Below are 25,995 nucleotides of genomic sequence, written 5' to 3' on the forward strand. Positions count from 1 at the left end.
TGATACCACTACCTGTGGTGGGTTTGCCCTTTGAAAGAGTAGGGATTGACATTGTTGGTCCCATGGATGCCCAAACAGCATCTGGGCACAGATTTATCCTGGTGGTAGTGGATCATGCTACCAGGTACCCAGAAGCTATACCTCTTAGGACCACTACAGCACCTGTGGTGGCAAGAGCGCTGTTGGGAGTTTTCTCAAGAGTGGGTTTTCCTAAGGAGGTGGTATCATACAGAGGTACCAACTTCATGTCTGGTTACTTAAGAGCAATGTGTAAGGAGTGTGAAGTGACTTACAAATTCACCACTCCCTATCACCCACAATGCAATGGTTTAGTTGAAAGGTTCAACAAAACCTTAAAGGGCTCCCAGAAAAGCTTAAGCGAAGATGGGACATTCTCTTACCCTGCCTTTTGTTTGCATACAGGGAAGTGCCACAAAAGGGGGTTGGCTACAGCTCCTTTGAACTTTTGTTTGGTCACCCTGTCAGGGGTCCAATGTGTTTGGTGAAGGAAGGTTGGGAGTTACCTCTCAAGCCCCCAAAGCAAGACATAGTGGACTATGTACTTGGTCTCCGCTCCAGGATGGCTGAGTACATGAAAAATGCAACTGAAAACCTTGAGGCTAGCCAGGAAGTGCAAAAAGCCTGACATGACCAAAAGGCTGTACTGACTGTTTACCAGCCAGGACAGAGAGCGTGGGTGTTGGAGCTTGTGGCCCCAGCAGCTCTCCAAGACAAATGGAGTGGACACCACAATATTGTAGAACAGAAGAGAGAGGTTACTTACTTAGTTGACCTAGGAACTCCCAGGAGTCCCCACAGGGTTCTCCATGTCAACAGGCTAAAGCCATTTGTAGACAGGGCTGACATGGGCTTGCTCATGGCTACTGATGAGGGACAGGAGGAAGAGAGTGACACACTCCCTCACCTCCTCTTACAGAACACTGATGATGGTTCAGTTGATGGTGTGACCTTGGCAGGCAGCCTTACTGCCCAGCAGCAAACTGTTTGCAGACAGGTGCTCAATCAGTTCAGAAACATGTTTTCTCTGACTCCAAGTCAGACTACCTGGTGCACTCATGAAGTGGACACTGGAGACAGTCTGCCTATTAAAAACAAGATTTATAGGCAACCAGGCCATGTCAGGGACTGTATCAGGACAGAAGTCCAGAAATGTTGAATTTGGGAGTTATTGAACCCTCAGATAGCCCTTGGGCTAGTCCAGTGGTCCTTGTGCCAAAACCTCACACCAGTGGTGGGAAAAGAGAGATGAGGTTTTGTGTGGACTACAGGGGTCTCAATGCAGTCACTAGGACTGATGCCCATCCAATTCCAAGGGCAGATGAGCTTATAGATACTTTGGCCTCAGCCAAGTACCTTAGCACATTTGACTTGACAGCTGGCTACTGGCAGATCAGACTAGCTGATGATGCAAAGCCAAAAACATCATTTTCGACCGCAAGTGGGCACTACCAATTTGTGGTGATGCCCTTTGGTTTGAAGAATGCACCTGCCACTTTCCAAAGGTTGGTGAATACAGTTCTCACAGGTCCGGAAGCCTACAGTGAAGCTTATCTAGATGATATTGCTGTCTTTAGCTCCACCTGGGAGGATCACCTGGTCCACCTAAGGAATGTTTTGGAGGCCCTGCAAAAGGCAGGCCTCACTATCAAGGCCACCAAGTGCCAGATAGGGCAGAGTCAGGTTGTGTACCTGGGCCACCTTGTAGGTTGGGGCCAGGTTCAACCACTGCAGAGCAAAATCCAGACCATCATGGACTGGGTTGCTCCAACTACCCAGACTCAGGTGAGAGCCTTCTTAGGCCTGACTGGGTACTCTAGGAGATTTGTCAAGGGGTATGGATCAATAGTGACCCCTGAATTACTTAACTTCTAAGAAAATGCCCAAAAAGGTTCAGTGGACAGCTAGCTGTCAAAGGGCATTTGATGACCTGAAGCAGGCCATATGCACTGCTCCCATTCTACAGAGTGCTGATTACTCCAATAAGTTCATTGTCCAAACAGATGCATCTGAATTGGGGGTAGGGGCTGTACTGTCACAATTGAATGATGAAGGTCAGGATCAGCCAGTAGCTTTCATAAGCAGAAGGCTGACCCCTAGAGACAAACGTTGGACAGCCATTGAGAGGGAGGCCTTTGCTGTGGTTTGGGCTCTGAAGAAGTTGAGGCCATACTTGTTTGGTACTCACTTTCTTGTTCAGACAGACCATAATCCCCTCTTATGGCTAATACAAATGGAGGGTGAAATCCCCAAACTGCTTAGGTGGTCCATTTCCCTACAGGGGATAGACTTTACAGTGGAACGTAGACCTGGGAGTAACCATGCTAATGCAGATGGACTCTCAAGGTATTTCCACTTAGAACATGAAGAATCAACTGGTCAAGGTTAGTTTAATGTCCCTGCATTTGGGGCGGGGTTGTGTAGGAGAATGGGATCTGCTTCACATGGGTACCCCCACTTTTTGCTGGTGTTTCAATGTTTTTCGACCTTAGTCTGGCTGTGGCCCTGCTAATCAGGACCCCAGCCTACCTGCTTCCTCTCTAAAATGGTTTCCATGTACATTAGGTACATTTCTAATTGGATTCTGGAGTGCCTTATAAGCCCCTAGTATATTGTATACTATGTACCTAGGGCATAGGTACCTCAGAGGCCTACCAGGGGCGAAAGCATGTATTATGCCACCCCTGGGAAGCACTCCAAAATGACACCACAGGTCTGCTACTGCAGCCTGGGTAAGGTGGTGCCTGCACCCCTTACTGTGGGATACGCCACATATATCACTACTATTGCACACACATATAAAACCTATAAGTCACTCCTATGGCAGGCCTTAACAATCCTGAAGGCAGAGTGCTTGGTTTTTATGTGAGAGGGTGCCCCTGCATGAGCAGAGCCCCTCTGCAGCATTCGGAGTACCTCCTCTGATGCTGTTTGTGGTGCAGCCTGACCATATGCTCTTAAATTATAACCTCACGGTAACTGCTAACTTTGGACTGGCTGCACGGAAACATGTCGTGTTTGGTGTCAAACGCTTTGGAATACTACCCCCCGCCAGTTCTGGCGGCAGGGGTAGCATTCCACCCTTCTAGAGGGGGAGACATGTTCACACTAGTCTGCCCGGTAAAGACTTTCTACAGCCCTGGCATTACAAAATGGATGTCACTGCCAAAGACACGGGTCTGGCCTCCTGCTGCTGACCGAAACTCCGGCAGGGGAGGCCTGGACAATAGATTTCCTGTCCCAGGGAGGTGTCACCACCTCCCCAGACAAGCAGATGTGTATTGGGGCTGGGCGAGAGCACTTTCTGGTGCTTTGAAGTCCTGCACTGGGTGCACACTTGGTGTCCATGTGCATAGTCCAGTTCAAAACGGTTGCAGGGGCTACCTGCCCCTGCTCTGATGCGAAACTGGACAAAGAAAATGGGTGTAACCACCCCTATTTCCAAACCCTCCCATAGGTGGGTCTGTAGAGTATATCCAACCCCCAAACTTTGTATAAGTATGGGAACCCAGTCCTTGCGACTTTCGATTACCCTGGACGAAACTCTGCAACATAAATCCTGCACCTTCGGCGTTCTACTTTAACTAGAAGACTGCAGAAATCTCCCTTGCGGTCAATGAGTGACTCCCCTGCTTGGCGGGCACCAAATAAGCAACTCTCCGGTCTGCAATTCTGAAGCTCCCGCCGGACGCCGAAGACTCTGTATCCCCAGAGGTGGATTTCTAGTCTTCCCCGAGGCTACCCTGAGTCCACAGCAATGCTGAGGCCCGTGGCTATCGTGAGTGACGTGGAACTGTGACCCCTGGTCGCCGTGATCTTTTGCTTATCCATCATCTTCCTGGTCCCCTATGCTTTCAGGTTCCTTCCATCCTAGAGCCAGGCTTGGATCTCTCCGGACACTTCTCCTCTTCACGGCAGCAGCACTTCCTGAGCAGCTTCCATTGAAAACAGCGACACGACCCGACACCATTTGACACCTATGCACCCGGCTTCCCTGGGTGAGGTAACTCGAGTACTCCAGTGCTCCTGTGGGTGTTGGACCTAGACACCTCTAAGTCCAAAAGGGTTCAGTCGTAGTCATCCCCTAAGTGTCCTTAAACTCTTATGTTCCAACCGCGACTTTCCCCATAGAAGTTAACTGCGATTCGCGGCTGTGTTCTCACACTGCACGCGTCCCCCGTGGGTCCCCTGTGTCACTACCTTGGGTGGTTCCTTGTGGTCCAAGCACTGCTACAGGCTCTAGGCCTTGTGTCTAGTTCAGTCGTGGTTCTTATACCACTTTATTGGTATATGGTTTGGTACGCCCCTAGGGCCCAAATGTGTATTTGTGCTTTTACTGTTGAATACTGACTTGTAACTCAAGTACTTCGAACTCCAGCCTCATAAAGAGACTAGAGGGGTGTGTTTCATCTTAAATACATATATTTTAAATATATACCTGGTGTGGTTGTCCCTTCATTTTGTCATTCAGGAGATTATAGACTGGTAAAACAAGTTGCTTTACATTCCTTCAAGACCTAGCCTGAAGGCTGTTCTCCATAGCTACCACTAGGATAGCTTTCAATAAATGTTGTCTTTAACCTATCACCATAAAGGGTTGTTTGGATTGATACACGGTGCCCACTATAACTAGTGGAGAGCATATATCAGGCCAACTTCTCACATGTGGTAAATGTATCATTGTGCAAAATTCTTAGCAGCCAAACAGTCACATAATTCCAGTGGCTACGCTCATACCTCTGACTAGGTCCAGAAGTGCTCCACAGTGGTTCCTTCTTTTTTTAGTCTCATTGAGTTCGTAGTTTAGCTTCTATGAAAATGAGGAAGACTTAACCTGAGGTTACAACTCCGCAACACAGACCATCATACCACACAATTACTCTCCATAACACATAATTCCACTCTACATAATTCCTACTCACTAAGTACCACATACTTTCTATCCACATAATTTCACTGCACAACATACCACATAATTCCACTACATACAACCTACATTCACTCGACTCCAAGAAACATTACTAAAACACGTTTACATTTACAACGCCAATAGCTCTAACTCTCGCAAATGTGAAACCTATAACATTGTAAATGCTTCTTTTACTAGTAGTCGCGTTTGCAGAGTGGTGGAGAAAGGGTGCTGGGCCTCCGACCAACGCTCAGGAATTCCACTGCATAGGTCTTGCAGGAGGTACCAGGAGGGCTTCTTAGCCCCCAAAGTCCCTCAGGAGTGAAGTGGACTTCATCCCCCATCCCATAGTCTGCCAGGTGGCACGTTTGCAGAGTTTTGTAAAAAGGGGGCGTGGCCTCCGCAGATGTCTTTGCAATCCCACTCTGTTAGACTTACTGGAGGTTACAAGAGGGGTAGGTGCCCCCGAAAGGACATCATTGGGGGCCAACTACCCCTCCTATTGCCTCTAATAAGTCCCACACAACAGGATTGCTAAGTTCTCATATCAGGCCACGCCCCCTTTGCCCACCACTCTGCAAACGCACTCCCTGGCATGCCCTTGGATGGGGGTTGAAGTACCCTTCCCTGCTGGGGGTGGTTAGGGGCCAACTAGCCTACCTCCTACCTCCAATAAGTCCCACACAGTGGGATTGCTGAGAGATGGACACAGGCCATGCCCCCTTTCTCCACCACTCTCCAACTGCGCCTCCTGGCACGCTCTTGGTTGGGAAAGAAAGTCCCCTTATCTCCTGAGGGTCCCTGGGGGCCAACTAGCCCTTCTGTTACCTACAGTAAGCCTCAAATAGCTGGATTGCTGAGTGGTCTGCGGCCACGCCCCCCTTTTACACAACTCTGCAAATGCGCTGTGCTGCTTGGGGGATGAAATCTACTTTTGTCCTGCGGTCCTCAGGACAAAAGAGGACCTCATCACCCCATCACCTGTGTGCCAAGAGGGGCATTTACAGAGTGGTGTAAAAAGGGGCGTGCCCTCGTACCATCTCTCAGCAATCTCACTGTCTGGGGATTACTGGAGGTACCAGGTGGGCTAGTAGGCCCCCAGGGACTCCTCAGGAATGAAGGGGACTTAATCCCCCAACTTAGAATGTGCCAGGGGGGTGCATTTGCAGAGTGTTGCAGGGAGGAGGCAGGGCCTCTGGCGAGATGTCAGTTTTTCTATTTTTTGGAATATTTTTAGAATGGGGGGCTGTGTGGCCCCCCTTTATTTAGTATTTTTTGGGCCCTGGGACCCCATCCCCCAGGGCCTGAGCCTTTTTTATAAAAAAAAAAACAGGAAGGGGGCTGCGTGGCCTTCCTTCCCTTGGCCACTATTGGCCCCGGGAACCCCACCCCCCAGGGCCTGGCCTTTTTTATAAAATATTTTTCCTGGGAGGGAGGCCGGGTGACCCTCCTCCCCTGGCCCACTTCTGGCCCCGGGGACCCCATCCCCCAGGGCCTGGCAGCCTTTTTTATTTATTTTTTTGAGGAGGGTCACGTGGCCCCCCTACTGAGGCCATTTTTGGCCCTCGGTACCCTATCCTCCGGGGCATGGCCAAAGCTTTAAATATTTTTTTTTTAGGGAGGGCGTTGCGTGGCCCACTTTCCCTGGGACACTATTGGCCCCAGGGTCCTCATTCCCCGGGGCTTGGCCAATGCTTTTTGTTTAATTAGGGAGGGGGGCTGCCTGGCCCCCTCACCCTGGGCCACTTCTGGCATCGGCGACCCCATTGCCCAGACTGGCCCTCAAGTTGGAGACCGTGGGGGGGAACCCCAATGCCCCCATGGTCCCAGCAGGCTCTCTGCCTCCTGCAGGAGCCGGCATTGCTTTTGGGAAAGGGGAGCTGCTTATATGCAGCTCACCTTGCCAAAAGAAATTCTGCTTTGCTTCTTGAAAGCAAGAGCAGGTTTCCTGCTCTCGCTTCTAAGAAGCAAAGCAGGAGTTTGCTATGGCAGGGCAGGAGCAAACTGCAATGTCCCGGGGGTGGACACCCTGGGACATTGCAGGAGTCGGCCATGGGGGGTGGCAGTCCCCAGGGCCATTGAGGACACCAGAAGAGGGGCTGCGGGCCCCCTCCCAACATGCACATTGCCCCAGGGAGGTGGTGGTCCCCGGGGCAGTGTGGGGTGTAAAGGAGCCCCCACCACACCTTTAATTAAAAAAACCCTGGGAAGGTTTCAGTCCCCAGCATTGCGGGGAGCAGCAATACCCCCACACTTAATGATTAACACCCCAGGTACCGGTCCCTGGGGCTGTGTGGGGGCAAGAGCCCCTGCATGCTTTGTATTTCTGTATTTTGAATAAAGCCCGGGGGAGGTGGTGGTCTCCGGGGCAGCGGTGGGACCGCGAGCCCCCTGCATTTAAATAAGGGTTGCCCCGGGGAGGTGTTGGTCCCCGGGGCTGTGGGGGCTTAGTGTGCCCCCGCACCATTATTAAATATTGCCCCTGGGACCTGGCCCACCCAGGGGCTTTAAGAAAACAAAGTGCGGAAGACTCCCCTGGGCCTGGGGGTCCCTGTGGGACCCCCTGAGCAGGTATTGACCTCCTTGTTGAGGATCTTATCCTCACTCATCTTGCCCCTTCTGGGCTCAGCAAGTTCTTCGCTGTGGAGCATGCACATCGTGTTCCGGGCGGCAAGCCCAAGCCTGGCGCTCCCCCGAGGCCTATCATTGCTAAACTCTTTCATTTCAGGGACCGTGATGCGATCTTGCAGGCCTCGAGGGTGCACGGCCCGGTGAAATTTGAAAACTCCTCTGTCAATTTTTTTCCGGACTTCACTCAACTTGTGCAGAGACAGAGGATGGGCTTTCAGGGGGTTAAGCGACGTCTTCGGGACCTGGGCTTGAAGTATGCTATGCTTTTCCCTACCAGGCTTCGAGTGGAACATGAGGAACGGACCTTCTTTTTTGAACGACCGGACAATGTGAGTGACTGGTTGGATTCCCTGCCTGGCCGGGGCGATCGAGCGGGGCACCCTGGCGGTGCCGAAGGTGGTGAGCCTCCACAGAAGTGATCTTTCGGTCCCTAACCTTGATAATCGGACATTGCTCAGTTGGGGTTCAACCTTTTTTGTATAATTTGTCTTATAGTAGTTCGTGTCTGGGTGGCGGGTGGAGACGGGCCTCTCTCCTCCTCCGGGGTCTTTTTGTAGAAAGGGATTGTTAGGGCGACAGGCACACTGCATTTTGGGGTGGTTTTGTTGTTTGCAGATTGTACTTCTTGTTTATGTTGATTATGCAATATGTACAGACCGCTCTTTATCCTTATTGAAATCTCCAGGTGATTTGGTACAGACTTCAATAATATATCTGGATTATAATTTGTGCAGTTCTTTTTTCTCAATTTCTCCTAATGCTTTTAAAATGATCCTGTCAATGCTAAAAAAGTTATCAGTTTTGTGTCTTGATTATGAACCTCAGTGAAATATCAAGCCACAGGATATTTCACATTTGGGTTCGTTGGGGCGCGTGCATCATTTGAAATTGAGGTTGCAAAAGGGGAATATGCCCCTTTGTGACTGCAATTTTTGCATTTGGGATGCATCATCTCTAATGCAAAAATCGCAATTTGCGAGTCGTAATTAAGGAATATTTAGGAATCACTATTTTTATAGGATGCATAGGCTTTTGCAAGTCCTTAATTGAGATTCCTTAATAATTGTAATTAAGGACTCCCAAAAGCCTACCTTGATGCATGTGCCCCTTAATTGCTCAGACGTGTTCCAAAATCCCTTTCCGGGCTAGGTATATGGTACTTCCCACATAATGAAGTTTGTATGTACAATGGAACACATAGATGAAAAATTCAATACTACATGTAGTGAATTTGGAAAAGATCTTACTTCTGCCTTTGGATAAGATGATTCTCTCTTGTAGTCCAGGCTGTTCCAATGGCCACACTTTCTAAAGCCTTGCATCCTAGATATTCACATATCTCTGCCTGCACCCGAGTGGTAACTGGAGACCAGTAAGTCTTTTAAAGACTGATTTTCAAAATGTTATCAAAACATGGGGATTTATATCTCTCTCAATGACCCAATCATCTCTAAAAATCTTCCAATGTCTACTGAGGATTTGTCTTATCTCATGTGATTACGAATTGAAAGCAGTGATGTGTCTTGTTATCCCTTCATCTTTTCCAGCACATTTTTTAGGGTCAAAGAGTAAGATTTAGCTTTTTTCAGATCTGGCTCTGAAGGTTGTGTTTTGACAAATTTGCACAGGTATCCTCTGTGTCTAAATCTGTTAATCACAGCTTGTTTCTATTTTTATATGCAATGTGCTATGAATTTCTTTCTGTCCCCATTCCAGATGAAGAAGAGGTTGTCGATATCATTTATCGGCAAAAATATGGGGTTACACATTTCCTGATTTTACTCTGCCCAGACCACCTGCTCCTCCCACCAGCCCACAAAAAACATAGCAGTTCATGATACTTGCCTGTAGTAACATTCCCCATACATGAACATTTTGTTTTCCAAGCAAATTCTAAAGAGGTGTAGCAGCATTCTTGCATGATCAAACAGTGCAATTAGTCTGCCCCCCAGGAAATGTCAACAAAAGCTGCCAGCTGTTGGTCATGCTAAATCCACATATATAATGAGCAGACATCTAATGTTACCATCAAGAAGTGGGGATCCCGGGAGGAGGAGCTTAGCGCGCATCCAAGATGGTCGCGTGAGCACAGGGCTCCCCGGACTGTCGTAAATAAAATATTACGCGCTCTGAATTTCTATATATCAAATATGATCATGCATGAAGCAAGAGGCTGAGTCCGTGGTGTCAGGTTCAAAAGGGCTTTATTCAAATAACTCGAGTTATAGGGAGAATAGTTCCATCACCACAAGGGATCAGGACCAGGATTCTCAAAAAGATATTCTCAATATTCTCAAACTTTATTCACAGAGTACAGTATATATATGTTTGTAATAATATACGTAAGCAGGAGTGCTTCAGGCGGAGCAAGAGAGAATGAGATAAGAGCATGTGGGTGTGTAAGTAGGCGTGAAGGTGGGCGTCCACTTGATGATAATAGGTGAGTGTCATAGGTGGGTGGATGCCTAGGGGGGGTTGCGTGATCAGCTGGAACTTTACTGGAACTTTGCCTTACTTGTGCTCAACTCGAGCATGACGTGTAACTGACGTGGGGAAGGGTTGCTATGCAACCGGGGAGTCTGGAGTCTGAAAATGAGGCCTTCAGTGTCAGGGCGACCAGCACATCTTGTATTATCTGATATCTTGGGTCTGGAGCAGGGACTGATTCGTGACATAGGTTGCCCATCACCAAGAGCCAATGTGGCATTTATTTCTTCGTTTACTGCTGAAGCTTTACATGGGGGCTATGGGCTTTTCACTGATGTGAGCTTTGTAATCGCACAAAAAGAGACAGAAAGGCTAGGCTTTCTCCTTTGCAGATGGGTCATGTTTATCCCTCCTTCTCCAGGCAGGAATGTGGTTTCGGTAGGAGTAAGCAGATAACCGTGCTCAATACTGTCTCGGACAGGGCCCCTTTGGCTGAGGCCCAAGTGTGCAAGGCCAAGGATACGCAGCTACAGCTTTCAGAGCGTTCTGAGGCCTGAAACCTCTTTTCGGCTCTGGCTGAGCCACAATAATGGAAATGCGGGAAAACATGATGCAAAACGTGTAGGCCTCAGTGCAGATTTGTCGTTTCTCTCATGGGAGACTGGATTATGGCAGGCCACGTTATAGCATAAGCATCATGATAGACAGGCCATGGAGGGGAAATACATAGGTTACATGTATGTGCACATGAGTGGTGGGGAACACACGGGGACACATAGGCCTCATGATATTTTATTTTCCTCATTCCCTCCTTGTCCCCTAGTGGACCCTCATGTCATATCTATTCTCATGAGACAGTCAATCTGTTCTTGCAGCATTATTTTACCATTTTCAATGCTCTGTAAATGGGGATGTGGAACACATGCAGTAGCACACAGGCCGCAAATGGCCGGGCCACACTGCAGACATAGGCAACAACTGAATATCATCAGTAGTATTAGTCCACAGACTGTTAACACTTTCCATCCCCATGCTGATATTACTTCCCAGAGCCAACTGGACCAAGTCCACGTGCCTGGGTCTTGGTGTATGCTTTGGGCAATCTTGTGGAGTCTTGTTATTGCTTTGTATACAGACGGTGCGTTATTAGGTATGAAAACGCAACAGCTGGAACCGATGACCCTACAGGCCCCGCCCCTATCCGCTAGGATGACGTCAAGAACAAGACGATTCTGAAGAACGACCATTCTCATAGCAGACTGTTCCTGGGTCAAGTTCCCCAGGGCTGATGCAGTCTCATTAGCAACTGTTTCTAGAATCCTTGTTAGTCTGCGGATAAGTTTACTATTCTGGACGGGACCTATGAAGAAAAAGAATCCTTTGTTGAAATCCGTATATTGCTCCCAAGCTGTTTCAGTCTGGTCAATGCCAGAGGCATCAAGCCCTCGTCTGTGTCTGATAAGTGCTAGTTGGAGATTTTGATGATAGTTCGATGGGGCCAAGAAAACGGGTGGTAAAAGAAATGATATATAGCACGTCCCACCCCAGTCTAGGGGCAGTTGCACATAGGCTGTCTGGCCACAAATAAAGTAGGTGTGTCGTGATGCTCTGAAGTAAGACTTTCCTTTGTCTTTAAACACTATTATAGTGTTGCACTCGCTGTGCCCCAAGTGTACAGAGCCTTCTTTTCTGACACACAAGTTCCCTTTTACTGGCAGGACTGTGATTGAGGATGGACCTAAATTGTGTATGGGCTTGACATTCAACACTATAAAGTCAAGGGTCGCATTTCCTTGCAGATACTCTTCATTTTCTAGATCTGTACCTTTCCTTTGGGGAAGACCTTCTTCATCTGGGAAACATGCTTTATTCATGACTTTATTCAAGTTACCCCATACCCAGTCGCCCCTACACTCCTTGTCTTGACATTCTTTGGCATCACCGTTGATGGATGTCATTAAGGCAAACCATGCTCCGCAAGAACCATTATGGGAGAATGGAAATGGGAAAAGAGGCAACACTCCCTTCACCTTCTGATACGGGGGAAGTCGGCCACAGACCCAGCAGTCTGTAGCATTGCTAGTCTGATGTGAATGGTGCAGCATCTGAATAAAGGTATTGTTGCGTAAGGCAAGTCGATATGATAGCTCATGGGATGGCAGATCACTAAATGTGTGCTTTATGGTATCATTAGTAGAAGAGTGTAAGAGTGAGGCAATAGGAGGAAAAATAGCATGTAGTATTAAGCTGATACATATCATCGTGATGCACAGAAGAAATAAAATAATCAAAGTCATTATACATCTACCACGTAATATTTTACAGTATTTGCTTTTCATCTTCCTCTTTCTCTCATCCGTAGTATCCAAGATCTTATGCAAGCCAGAATACATGTTCAACCGCTTCACCACCTAGTGGACTTAATTGATCAAACGGGTTCTGACTTTTTAGATCTAAGTTTAGCTTTGTACTCCTGCTGGGAAGTCTCCTCTAGTAAAGGGGGCTCAAAGTCTGAAGAGTTTATGTCCTTTTTAAACGAATCGTTATTTCCAAAGTAGCGTTTACAATGATGAAGATGAACCCATCCTTTCCGTCCTTCGACTTTAACAGCGGTCCTCGTGGTCAATAATACCAACTTGGGCGTCTTCCACCTTGGCTCAAGAGGACTCGTTCTATCAAAGTTCCGTATGACTACATAATCCCCAGGAACGAGGGAATGTTCCTTGACCTGGGTGTTGTCAGGGAAGGCAGCAGCAACCTGCGAACGACAAGAGAGTAGTGCAGACATCAAGGAAGCCAGGTAATCTGTCAGCATGTTACTATCAACATCAGTGATCTTTTTAGGCATTGGAGTGCCCCACATATTCGGTGGTCTACCAAAGACCACTTCATAGGGAGATAAGCCTGTTCTAGAATGGGCTACCATTCGCATGTAAAAGAGGGCTACCGGCAGGGCTACCATCCAATCTACACCTTTGTCTGCGCAAATCTTTGCTAGTTTTATCTTTAAGGTCTGATTATGTCTTTCTACAAGGCCTGCTGCCTCAGGATGTCGTACACAATGGAACTTCCAGGTATACCCTAACAGGAGGGACACCTGTTTCATGAGTTCAGAGGAGAAAGGCTGACCGTTGTCGGAATATACGACACGCGGTAATCCATAACGTGGGAAAAACTCTCGTACCAATTGTCTGGCGGTCGTTACAGTAGTATAATCAGGGACTGGATAGGCCTCTGTCCATCTTGATAGGGAACATACTACGACTAGGACATATTTGTAACCTCTGCATCTGTCCATTTGGATATAATCCATTTGGAGGATTTCAAAAGGATGGTCAGGTGGATGGAATCCACCTTGTTCCATTGGAATGCCTTTACCTGGATTGAATTGGCAACAGATCATGCATGTTCTGACCTTTTGTTTCGCTGCTGCACGCAGGTGCTTGTTGAACCATATATTCTGTAAGCTGTCTAGCATTGCTCTCTCTCCTAAGTGTGCAGGACTATGTGCGGTATTGATGATCACTTGTACCATCGAATCAGGAAGAAACCATGTTTCTTTGCCCTTAGTCATCCAACCCTGATCAGTCAGTACCCCTCCTTGTTCCGACCATTTCTTTAATTCGTCTAGAGTAGCATGTGTCTGAATGTCTTGTACATCCTTGGAAGGATCCCTGACTGTCATGGTTTTGGACATTAATGGTACCTGTGATTTCGTCATGTCTAGTGGGGTCTGAGCTGTCTGTTTAGCTGTTCGGTCTGCCAGATCATTGCCTTGAGAAATGGTATCTGTGGCTTTAGTATGTGCTTTGCATTTCAGGATCGCTATGGCTGTTGGTAAATGTATCGCATCTAGGAGGGCTTGAATAAGGGGGCCATGCTGTATCTTGGCCCCGTGAGAGGTCAAGAAACCTCTTTCCCTCCATAGTACGCCGAAATCATGAACTACCCCATATGCGTATTGTGAGTCAGTGTAAATGTTTACTCTCAGGTGCTTAGCTCTTATGCACGCTTGTGTCAGAGCGATGAGCTCTGCTGCTTGTGCTGACAGTATGTCTATTCTTTTAGTCTCTATGATTTCAGTAGCAGTGGTCACTGCATATGCTGCCACTAATTCTCCCGCCCCCGTCCTCATACATGAACCGTCAACATAGAGTGTTAGGTCAGGGTCTGGGAGTGCAACATCTGTCAAGTCTTGTCTTGGTTTAGTCACGGTATGTATTACTTCAACACAGTCATGTGGGGAAACGTTTTCTGTACTGGAGGGCAAAAGAGTAGCAGGATTCAGTATGTTGCATCGTCTGATCTCTATGTGTGGTTGAAATAACGTCAGCTCATAACCTGTCAGTCTCGCTACAGTCAGGTGTTGTGTTTGTGTTCGGTTCAAGAGAACCTCTACTGCGTGTGGTACTTGTACTGTCAGGGGGTGGCCCAGCACTATCGAGTCACTTTGTCTTATGGCTAAGGCAGTTGCTGCAACAGATTTTAGGCACGCAGGCAAAGCCTGTGCTACTGGGTCCAATGTACTAGAGAAATAAGCACAGGGCTTGTGTTTTCCTGCATGATCTTGTGTTAGGACAGATAGCGCTGTTCCATCCCGCTCTGTCACAAAAAGCATAAAAGATTTGTTGTAATCAGGGATCGCTAAAACTGGTGCTTGACATAAAGCTCTTTTTAATTCTTCAAATGCCACAGTGTGTTCTTGTGTCCAAGGGAGGACTTTAGTAGAAGCTACCTCCTGTGTCGTCAACTGTATTAGGGGCTTGGCTATGTGAGCATACTGGGGAATCCACTGCCTGCAATATGAAGTGAGGCCAATGAATGCACGTACCTCCTTCTGCGTCTTGGGCTGTGAAAGGCCAGAAATCAATTGAATACGTTCTGGTGTCAGTCGCCTACCCTCCTTGGATAGCAAGTGCCCAAGGTACGCCACTTGCTGTTCACAAAATTGTAACTTCGAAGGGGACACTTTGTGCCCCTTGTCAGCTAGGAAATGTAGAACAGTTAGTGATGCATTTTCACAGTCAGTTTCCGATCGTGCAGTAATGAGAATGTCATCTACATACTGTATCAGTGCTGTAGTGGTAGGCATATGAATACTGTCTAGTTGTCTTTTGAGTGCCTGACTGTAGATGCTAGGACTTTCCGTGAAGCCCTGTGGTGCTCTTGTGAATCTGAAGCTGCGGCCTTTTAAACTGAAACCGAAAAGATATTGGCTGTCCGGATGTATTGGGATACTGAAAAAGGCGTTCTTCAGATCGATAACTGTAAAGAACGTAGCCTTCGCATCAATGGCAGTCAATAATGAAGAAATGTCCGGGACCACAGGGTACTGTGGCACCACACATTTGTTTAATTCTCGCAGGTCCACAACTAATCTATAGACAGGTGATGCATTGGGATCAGTTCTTTTAAGAATAGGAAGAACTGGTGAATTGCATATGTTTGAATCTGTCTCTATCACCACCCCTTGTGCGATGAGTTCATCGAAATGTCCCTTGACATCACGTAAATACAGTCGCACTCCTTCTGGCGAGCAACAGATAATTGCCCCCAGTTCCTTTAACGTTTTTATGCCTAGTAAGTTTTCTGGACATGATTTAGTAAGCAGTAAGTCTGTTGTATGTATTAGTGGACCAACTCCTAAAGAGACTGGTTCTGAAACCTCATTGATAATAGGCTTTCCTGAAAAGCCCAGGGATATACTCTTTGAGCCCGAGAGGGGTGCCCCTGGAACCTCAGAATGACTGATGGTAGTTCTACTTGCCCCAGTGTCAATCAAAACCTTTTAATTCTTTCCTAGTAAACGTGCATGCACATAGGGACCCGCTTGGTCCACAGGAACTGGAATAAGGGGCAAGTCGAATTCCCTCTCTGGGCTTCTTCACGAATGTGCTTGGTATTCTGGATAGTTAGTCTGAGCGTGCTCATACATTTGTGTTGTGGCGTGGGCTGGTGCAGGTGCATGGACAGGCGGCGGCGGCGGTGGAAATGTATCTGATGTCTGATGTGTGTTATTTTCTTTGGGAGGATAAGGATGTGGCTTAGTTTTACCTATCGCTATATTGTGTTTCAGGACCGCACATTCATTTATGAAGTGGCCTGGCTTCTTGCAATAATTACAGGTCCCATTATTTTGTTTCGTGCTATTCTTGTTCGTGTTTGTGTTTGCCGGGGTCGATTGGGCCACCAGCATCTTCATCTTTGTGTCTCTCATGCGTCTCTTGTCCTGTTCGTGTTCTTCTCTAATTCTGTTCTGGTGGTATTGTAACATCTGTAACATTTGTGAAGGGCTGTTTGCTTGCCAAGTACTCTCAACCTTCAGTACCCTATACTTCACCTCTGGTAGGGAATTTTCTACTAGTTTGCTCACGAAAAGATGGGGATATGAATCACTACCGGGCTTAAGACCACTATTGATAGTAAAACATTTCTCAAACCTAGAGTAAAAATCGCTAGTGTCTTCGTCTGGTTTCTGTTTACAGGCTGAAATAGCATCCCAGTCTTCTTTCTTGGTAATTAGTAATCTGGGCAAAACTTGTACAAGGAGTTCAGGTAGGTCTTTAGCTCGGGGACCCAGACCAACCCCCGGGCCTCTTCCCACTTCCTCTCTTTTCAACAGATCCCAGCTGAGCCTTTTCTCTCCCACCTCCCAGTCCTGTCCTTTCAGCTTCTCGTAAATACCAGCAGGCAAGAGTACTTTTAATAACTTTAGAATGTCAGCATATGTATATTCTCCTAGGCGAAGAATGTTCTTTAGTTCTCGGTGAAAACCCCCCGGGTCTTTATCATGGGATGGTAACATTTTTTTCATTTCCAGTATCTCTAATTTCGACAAGGGGGTGTAGACATACACCCGTTGCAGGTCATTGTTTGCATCCTTTACAGGATGAACCTCTCGTAGGGGGTTCAGCTTGTCGTATGACTGTCCCTTAACCTGGGGTGGAGCGGGAAGCAGGGATCTAGTCACGTATACTATATACTTGTGTCGCTGATCCAGAATGACATTAATCAGTTCAGTACCCATGTTCATCCACCTGTCTAGTATTATGTCGTCCAGCAACTTATACAATAGACCAGGACCAGAATATTGACTCTTCCAAAGGATTGACACCACTGCAGGAGGCTACACCATACCTGGATTTCTCCGTGATTCTTGGCCCGCGCACGCTGTCTGTTTCCCTCCCGCCGCCGCAATACAAACGCGGCCGCTGTGCGGAGAGGAACTACGCTTCCCAGCACCCTCAGCGCTGGAACAGGAAGCGGAACAGGAACCCGCCCACCGCAGTTTCGCGCTTGGAGCCCTTTGAAATCAAACTGTGTCACTGGCAGAGCGGGCGAGCATTCTTCCAAAGGATTGACACCACTGCAGGAGGCTACACCATACCTGGATTTCTCCATGATTCTTGGCCCACGCACGCTGTCTGTTTCCCTCCCGCCGCCGCAATACAAACGCGGCCGCTGTGCGGAGGGGAACTACGCTTCCCAGCACCCTCAGCGCTGGAACAGGAAGCGGAACAGGAACCCGCCCACCGCAGTTTCGCGCTTGGAGCCCTTTAAAATCAAACTGTATCACCGCCACGCGGGGACCGCACGCGGGACTGCGCCGGGCTAAGCCCGGGCAAAGGGCGGGCCCTCTGTGGCCCTCAGAGGACCGAGTGAGGCCGGGCCGGGCCCTGTCATTTGCTCCGTACATCCTACAACCATGATACACAGTAAGACTTTGTTTCCCCAGTTAGTTATGTCCTGGCTGAGGCTGTAAGTCATATTGTGTCCGTCTGTTTGACCAAACCTGATTTATATTGCTCATGTTGACTATGTCTAAATTGAGGCCTGGTAAACAAGTCCCAAATACTGAAGCAAGGACAATGGACAATTATCTTGTTAAGGTTGTCAGTAAGATCAATAAAGATAGGAGACTATCACTAACAAGGGTTAGCCCAGATCCTTCACCTACAAGGGCATGTACCCAGACTATCACATCGCCTAATTGCTGTTCGGTAACGGATATTAATACTGAAACAAATAATGAGATAGTAGAGGCCCAACAGGAGACTGTTCCTGACTTTATATTAAGTCCAGGTGCGACATCCCCCCAAAGGCTTACACCAATTCAGTCTCCATTACGGAGAAGGGTACGCGCATGTAGGAAGGCACCCGTTAGAAGAGTAGTGACTCGGAAGACTAAAAAGGCAGGCACATCCCCCACTAGTAGAGAAGATGCCCCTGAGCCAATAAATAATGTCGAGGGTAACATTCTGCACCCTTCCCAGATTATTCTCTTGACATCCATATTTGAGTCTAAATTACAGGCATTGATTACTCCACTGGTAGAAAAGTTAGATTTTGTGGCCCAAAAAGTCACTAGTTTGGAAGGTGCTTTACACTCCTACATTACACAGTCTCAAAATGGGGCAATATCACAACCTCGTCTATCGGGGGTGATGGGATCTAGTATAGGGGGACCAGGGGGTCCGGAGGCACGTCAATTGGATGGCCCAAAGGTACACGGCAATGACACCGGGGCGAATGCAAAGGCTCCTTTAGTCATTAACTCACTGACTACCCTACCAACGTTTATGCCATCAATGGGTATTGTAAATGCACAGACAACAGTACAAACACAACATGCCCAAATTAACAAGCAGAATAATGCAGGTGGGACTGAACTAGGTGGGAGAAATAGACCGAGGAGGAATGAATGTGTAAATCTCCCACCGGATTGTGTGCCATATACTCTTGTACTAACTAACGTTCCAGAGATTGATAGTTGTCTGTCTGACTCAAGGCAAGAAACATATGTTGCCCTAAAAAACAAAACGTTGGCCTGGTTGAACAGGAATTGTGGTTTTCCGTGTGCCCTTGCAGAAGATATATTATTCACTCGTCGAGTTAGCTGGATTGGCAACGGTAGGAAGAATATAAGGGGGGACTGTATTATCATAAACTTCAAATATCCCCAACACGTGGCAACAGTCCTCCTTAGGGCAGCCGTTTTGCCAACCCTGGAAAATTCGGTACGTGTTAGACCTCTGGGTTTCTTTTATAATCATTTGGACAATATTCAACACTATCTGCCTGTACAGCAAAGGTATTCTGGTCATGGGAGGGGGCCAGTTGGTTCAGTTGCAAATGTGAATAGATCTTCCTATCAAATAAGTGGGGAGCTACAGGCTCAGCAGTTACCAAACAGTCAGTTGGGCAACACTTTATCCCTTCATAATCGTTTTTCTGTTTTATCATCATTGGAGGAAAATGACTGACTGTCTGAAACACCAGTGAAGTCCACACAGCCAACAGAATCATCCCTTAAAATTGCCACATGGAATATCGCCGGCATAAAAAATAAAAGTGGGATTGATGCATGGTTAACATCATTAAAATCTTTTGACATCATTGCCCTACAAGAGACCTGGGACACTACGAACAGTTTCGCCTTGGATGGCTATTCCCATTTTTTTATTCCAGCAACCAGCAGTATGGCAGGGAGGTCTAAGGGGGGTCTGTTGAGCTTATTCAAACTGGATTTGAAAGGGACCTTATCACAGTGTATGTCGGGCTCTGAAAATTGCTTAGTTGTTGAATTATTAACCCTAGATAAGGCTAGGATTTTATTTGTAAATTTTTATAATGCACACGCTAAGGAGTGTACCAGTCAAAATCTGGAAGTATTGGACAACTTCTTGTCGGTCTATAGTGCTAATGTAAATTCTTTCGAATTAATATTATTAGGGGACTTTAATATACATCCGTGTACCCTCCCCTGTATTGGTCAAGAGGATGAAGGCCCCCCTCTTTCCTCACCTGTTCATCTGGAACATACCAGGTCTGGGGAGCTTTTGGAAATCTTTTTGGCTAGATGGAACTTATATGAATCAGGGTGTGGGAAGGGAATACATAGAGCCCCTACTTTTAAGGCAAAGGATACGGCTACTATAATTGATTATATTTTTGTGTCTTCTTTTTTGTTGTATAATGTGTTAAATTATTATACAGAGGTTTCAGTTTTTAGTGACCACAATCCTGTTGTACTTGCAGTAATGCAAACAGATCTAATCTCACTAAATAGAGTAAAAGACAGAGGGGGTGTAAACCTCAAGGCAAAAGACCAGAATCGTCGGCTGAAATGGACTAAAATTGTCCCGGACATCTTCTTACGAGATGTGCTGTCCAAAGTAGAAGAAGAAGTAACAATATGTTTAGAGAGTAGCACACAACCGATAGATATTTTAATGGCTTTTGAAAATATCTGTAAGGAATTGAACCATGGTCTTCAGAATAAATCGAGCCAGAAGCCCTTGATGGGAAAAAGATGGTTTGACAAGGAATGCACAAAAGCACATGGAATCCTATTAAAAGCACTTAAACCGACCCCTACAATTCGTGCTGATATAATCAGTGCAAGGTCTGTGTATAAAAAAAACATCTTAGAAAGAAAGAGGGTCTTGAAAGAAAATGCGCTGGCCCAACTCCTTGAACCAGAAATTTTAAAAAACAGTAGTTTATTCTGGAAAATAATAAACCAGCCACTTTTCTCTGAGGACTCCAACAGCCCCTTGGAGGCAAATATCCGAGATGAAGACTGGATCAAATATTTTAGTCAGATATACTCAGCAACCATTAGTGTTGCTGCAAATGATGGGATTCCGGAAACTGACGTAGGGGCCCCCTCCACTGTTGACACTGCTGTCTCCTTTGATGTAGTAGACGTTGAAAGGGCGATAGACTTAACACTAAAAAATAAAGCCCCAGGCCCTGACGGGGTGCCGGGGGATGTCTATAAAAGTGAGCCGAAATTTTGGGCAAAAATTTTATGTAATGTTTTTAATGCTCTTCCTAATGCAAGAATCCCAGATTCCTGGAAAAAATCCATCATTATTCCTGTCTTTAAAAGGGTAACAGGCAAGATCCTTCTTGTTACAGACCTATTTCTCTGATTGATACCTCAGTGAAAATATTGGGACGAGTTATTTTAACAAAATTGAATGAGTGGCTTACAGAGAAAGGGGTTCTGTCAAATGCCCAGTATGGTTTTAGACCAAAAAGAAGTACAATAGACCAAGGGCTCAATTTGCACTTACTAGTTGAAAAATATACAAGGGCTAAAGAGGGTTCATGGCCCTCTCGTCAGCGTTTGACCTGGTAAATCGCTCTAAACTATGGGAAATTTTGCTAGACATTGGACTAGATAGGGCCCTTGTCAATCTATTAGTAGACTTACATACTGATTTAACAGCCTCGATTAGAGTAACTCCAGAAGGGCGCTGCACGAGTCACTTTAAGTCGGATAGGGGCGTGCGGCAGGGGTGCATTCTGGCGCCGCTACTATTCACCATTTATATAAACGCCCTGGACCCTATTCTCAAAGATGCAACCCTAGACATCCCACGCGTAGGAGAACTTGGTATTCCAGTTCTCTTATATGCCGATGATGCCGTCCTGCTCTCACGCACTGGGGTGGGTCTACAAAGATTATTGGACGCATTTGAGAATTTTATGGGATCATTGGACTTAAAGATTAATGCTAAAAAGTCGCAAATTATGATAATGGGCAAGAGTAAAAAGAGTAAGATCTCAAAGACATTTGTTTGTGGGAAGCAAGAGCTGTGTAAGGTAGCTACTTTTCCTTACCTGGGGATCACATTTGATGAAGGAGGCACTTGGGGCCCCCAGATAAAAAATAGAAACATTGCCCTAGCTAGATCATCTTCAGCCCTTCAGGGATTTGGTAAAAAATTAGGAGCTAGGCCAATAGCATCGCTACTTAAAATTTATAAGGCAAAATGTCTTGCTGTTGCCACATATGGAAGTGCTATATGGGGCAATTGCAATTCTGACAGTATACAGATTACTGAAAATAAATTTTTGAGATCAGTACTCTCTGTACCGCAGTCTTCTCCCACATATATTGTCCATACAGAACTTGGAATGGGTTACATCACAGATCTGATTAGAGTAGCTCCGGTGGTGGCATGGTTAAAAACATGGCTGAATCAAGAAATTCCCCTCAACCACATCATTTTAAAAGACTGTTTGCAGTTGGATAGAGCCATAAATATACCGTGGCTAGCTTACATTAAAAATTGTTTTGCTAAGTTAGGGAGATTGGAGCTTTTTTCCTCCCCGGAACGGATTACTGCGAAAGATATTGGTCTAATTAAGAGGATGATGGGCGAGTTATTAAGCTCAGAAAGGGAAAGAGTTGAATTGGAGAAACCTTCGGTTAGGAGTAGCATTATTTTGAGTACTCACATAGGTACCGAACCCTATCTAACCATAGTAAACCTACCTTTTCACCGGTTCCTTTTAACTCGTTTCAGGTTTAATATGATTCACCTAATACTTGGACATTTTCCAACCTGGTGTATCCCAGAAAACGCCAGTCCGTGTAAATGTGATAATTTTTCGATTCAGGATACTACACATTTCTTGATGTTCTGTGACTATTACACTGCCCCAAGAAAGAAATATTTGCTTCCTATTTTAAGGGAGGCAGGGTTTATTCAAGTGAAGCCTGCAATCCTGTTTTTACAGCTTTTACAAACCCCCAGGATTATGTATCATGTAGCTAGTTTCCTGGTGGGGGCTGTTAGGATCAAGAAAAGCAAGTTACCCAATAATCAGACAAATATCAATTTATAATGGTGATATCACTAACACTGTCAGCAGGATCTCGTTTCTTGGGGGATTCTTGTATATAAACGTAATTTTTAGATGGATGTAAATAGATGGTTTTATCTGACTGACATCTTTTTTAAAATTTTTAATGATTGAATTGTCTTAATGAAATAATGTTTCTTTATGAATTTGTATTGTATCGTTCCTATGTCTTTTTATGATATTTATTTATCGAAATAAAAGTACTTTGACTGACTGACTGACTGACTGACTCTCATATAACGTGATCAAATGTTGGACCATGTAAACACCTGCTATGCGCTGTTCGTTTGGTGGGAGGCTCAAGAACGTTTGGGCTACGATATCATTATTATATATATCATATTGGGATATCCACAGGGTGGCTGATCGTGCTAATTCATTTTCGGTCGGGGTGAGGGGCTGATCGTTACCTAGCCATTTATTCACTGCTTTTTCGGTGATCTGGAACAAACTTTCAAGGGAATATCTTTCTTTTATGGCAGTTCCCTGTTTACGGTGATTGAGGCCCTTGGGCCTTTCGAATCGCCGGGCACCGCCCACATAATGTATTCTGTCTTTGTCCCCTGCTTCGTCATCAGATGATAACTCAGCTGTTTCGTTCGGGCCTCCTTCGTGTGACGCTATTATTGCCTTTCGAATTTTGGTCAACATGTTGTCTGTCTGGCCTGATTTATCATGCTGACCGGCATCTATGCGATCACTCCAACCAATGTAACAACGGTCTACGTCACCATCACCTTCGTCTTTTTCCCTGATCAGACAATTAATTAGGAAGCGAAGGATATAGTTCTTAATAATTACCTTTCTATTTTGTACAGCTTCTGCTATACACTCAGGACCTTCCCCTGTTCTTATGAATGTGTTCATTTTCTTTAGATGTTTATCCATATCTGGTACTTTTTCCAAATCTGCGACTGCTCGTCTAAGCCGTAGTGAAAACACGAGCATTCTGCCCTTTCCTGGATCTGGGTCATATATACATTCGGAGATGTCTACTTTTACTGTCGGCCCCCCTCCTGATGTTGCCCCGGATCCTCCCTCCCCGCCGTCCTCGAGCTCCTGGAGTTGTTCTTGCGTTGGGGGTGCAGGGAAAAATCCGTCCACGTATGCTGGTGGGGATTCCTCTAGGTAGGTGTTAATGAACGTTTCGGATGCTGTTTGTTTTATTTTTCGGGGTACTTGCGGTGGCACTCTAACTGGTCTTTCTACTGGGGCCACTTCTGCTAGTTCCTCTGAAAGGACGGGATAAATACCAGCAACGGCAGTATTTCTTTCTCTTTCAGCCTGCTCTCTTTTTACCCGCTCCCCTTCCTCCTGTAATTTCTCTTCTTTGGCTTTTTTGGACTCCTGTCTACTTCTCTCTGCTTTGTGGAACTCTTTCTCTGTTCTTCTATGTGACTCTTTGCGCCATAACTCAATGGCATCCTTCTGAGCAGGTCTAGATTTTCTCTTCCATATCTCTTCCTCTACCTTCATAATGCATTCTGCATCCCACGTTCCCGTAATGGGCCATTTATACTTTGTCTCTAAATCCTTCGTGTAATCCACCCATAGTTCTAAAAACAACACGGCATCTAAACCATGCTTACAGTACATGAAATGTCCAGGTGTGTCCCTAGGCGGAATGTTAACTGGTTCCTCTAGTACACCTTTTCTGGTACATATCTTACGCAGTTTTGTAAATAACGGCATGTTGGAATGTAACCGAAAACAAAAATCACAATGAACAAAAAAAAAAAAAAAAAAAATCACAATGAAACAAACTTACACAAAAACCTGACACATTCAAACCTAACTGAACCTTACTAAGACAATAACATTCATACAGTTATATCGGTGCACCTGAAAACTTGGACTTTAATTCTTGAAACATTAATCCTTGAATGCATGCTCTTGAACATACCGGTCTCACAAGTGAGACACGTCTTTACCGTGTTCATTAAATGAACCCATCATTATTGCAACCCCCATGAGAAACTCACCGGGAAGCAGAACTTGAACTTGAACTTAAAGGCCTCGGACACTTGACGCTGCGCTGGAATGGCGTATCTTAGGTGGATCTCTAGAAACCTCGGACACAGCTCTCTCGCAGTGTGGGCTCTGGGTCGGGACGATCCGCAATCCTCACCGCCTCGTATGGATGCCTGGTCGCAGTCCGTCTCCTTCGTTGGCCTGAGGGAGTTGGCGGGAAAACCCGCGATGTGTACACTCGAAGTCCGTCACGGCTGTGGAAGGGGGCAAAACTGGACCTTCATCTCCGGCGCATGGGGAAGGAGATTTGTCCCTATTCGGGCGCCATTAATGTCGTAAATAAAATATTACGCGCTCTGAATTTCTATATATCAAATATGATCATGCATGAAGCAAGAGGCTGAGTCCGTGGTGTCAGGTTCAAAAGGGCTTTATTCAAATAACTCGAGTTATAGGGAGAATAGTTCCATCACCACAAGGGATCAGGACCAGGATTCTCAAAAAGATATTCTCAATATTCTCAAACTTTATTCACAGAGTACAGTATATATATGTTTGTAATAATATACGTAAGCAGGAGTGCTTCAGGCGGAGCAAGAGAGAATGAGATAAGAGCATGTGGGTGTGTAAGTAGGCGTGAAGGTGGGCGTCCACTTGATGATAATAGGTAAGTGTCATAGGTGGGTGGATGCCTAGGGGGGGTTGCGTGATCAGCTGGAACTTTACTGGAACTTTGCCTTACTTGTGCTCAACTCGAGCATGACGTGTAACTGACGTGGGGAAGGGTTGCTATGCAACCGGGGAGTCTGGAGTCTGAAAATGAGGCCTTCAGTGTCAGGGCGACCAGCACATCTTGTATTATCTGATATCTTGGGTCTGGAGCAGGGACTGATTCGTGACATAGGTTGCCCATCACCAAGAGCCAATGTGGCATTTATTTCTTCGTTTACTGCTGAAGCTTTACATGGGGGCTATGGGCTTTTCACTGACGTGAGCTTTGTAATCGCACAAAAAGAGACAGAAAGGCTAGGCTTTCTCCTTTGCAGATGGGTCATGTTTATCCCTCCTTCTCCAGGCAGGAATGTGGTTTCGGTAGGAGTAAGCAGATAACCGTGCTTAATACTGTCTCGGACAGGGCCCCTTTGGCTGAGGCCCAAGTGTGCAAGGCCAAGGATACGCAGCTACAGCTTTCAGAGCGTTCTGAGGCCTGAAACCTCTTTTCGGCTCTGGCTGAGCCACAATAATGGAAATGCGGGAAAACATGATGCAAAACGTGTAGGCCTCAGTGCAGATTTGTCGTTTCTCTCATGGGAGACTGGATTATGGCAGGCCACGTTATAGCATAAGCATCATGATAGACAGGCCATGGAGGGGAAATA

This window comes from Triturus cristatus, chromosome 8 (genome assembly GCF_964204655.1).
Source record: "Triturus cristatus chromosome 8, aTriCri1.1, whole genome shotgun sequence".
NCBI lineage: Eukaryota > Metazoa > Chordata > Amphibia > Caudata > Salamandridae > Triturus > Triturus cristatus.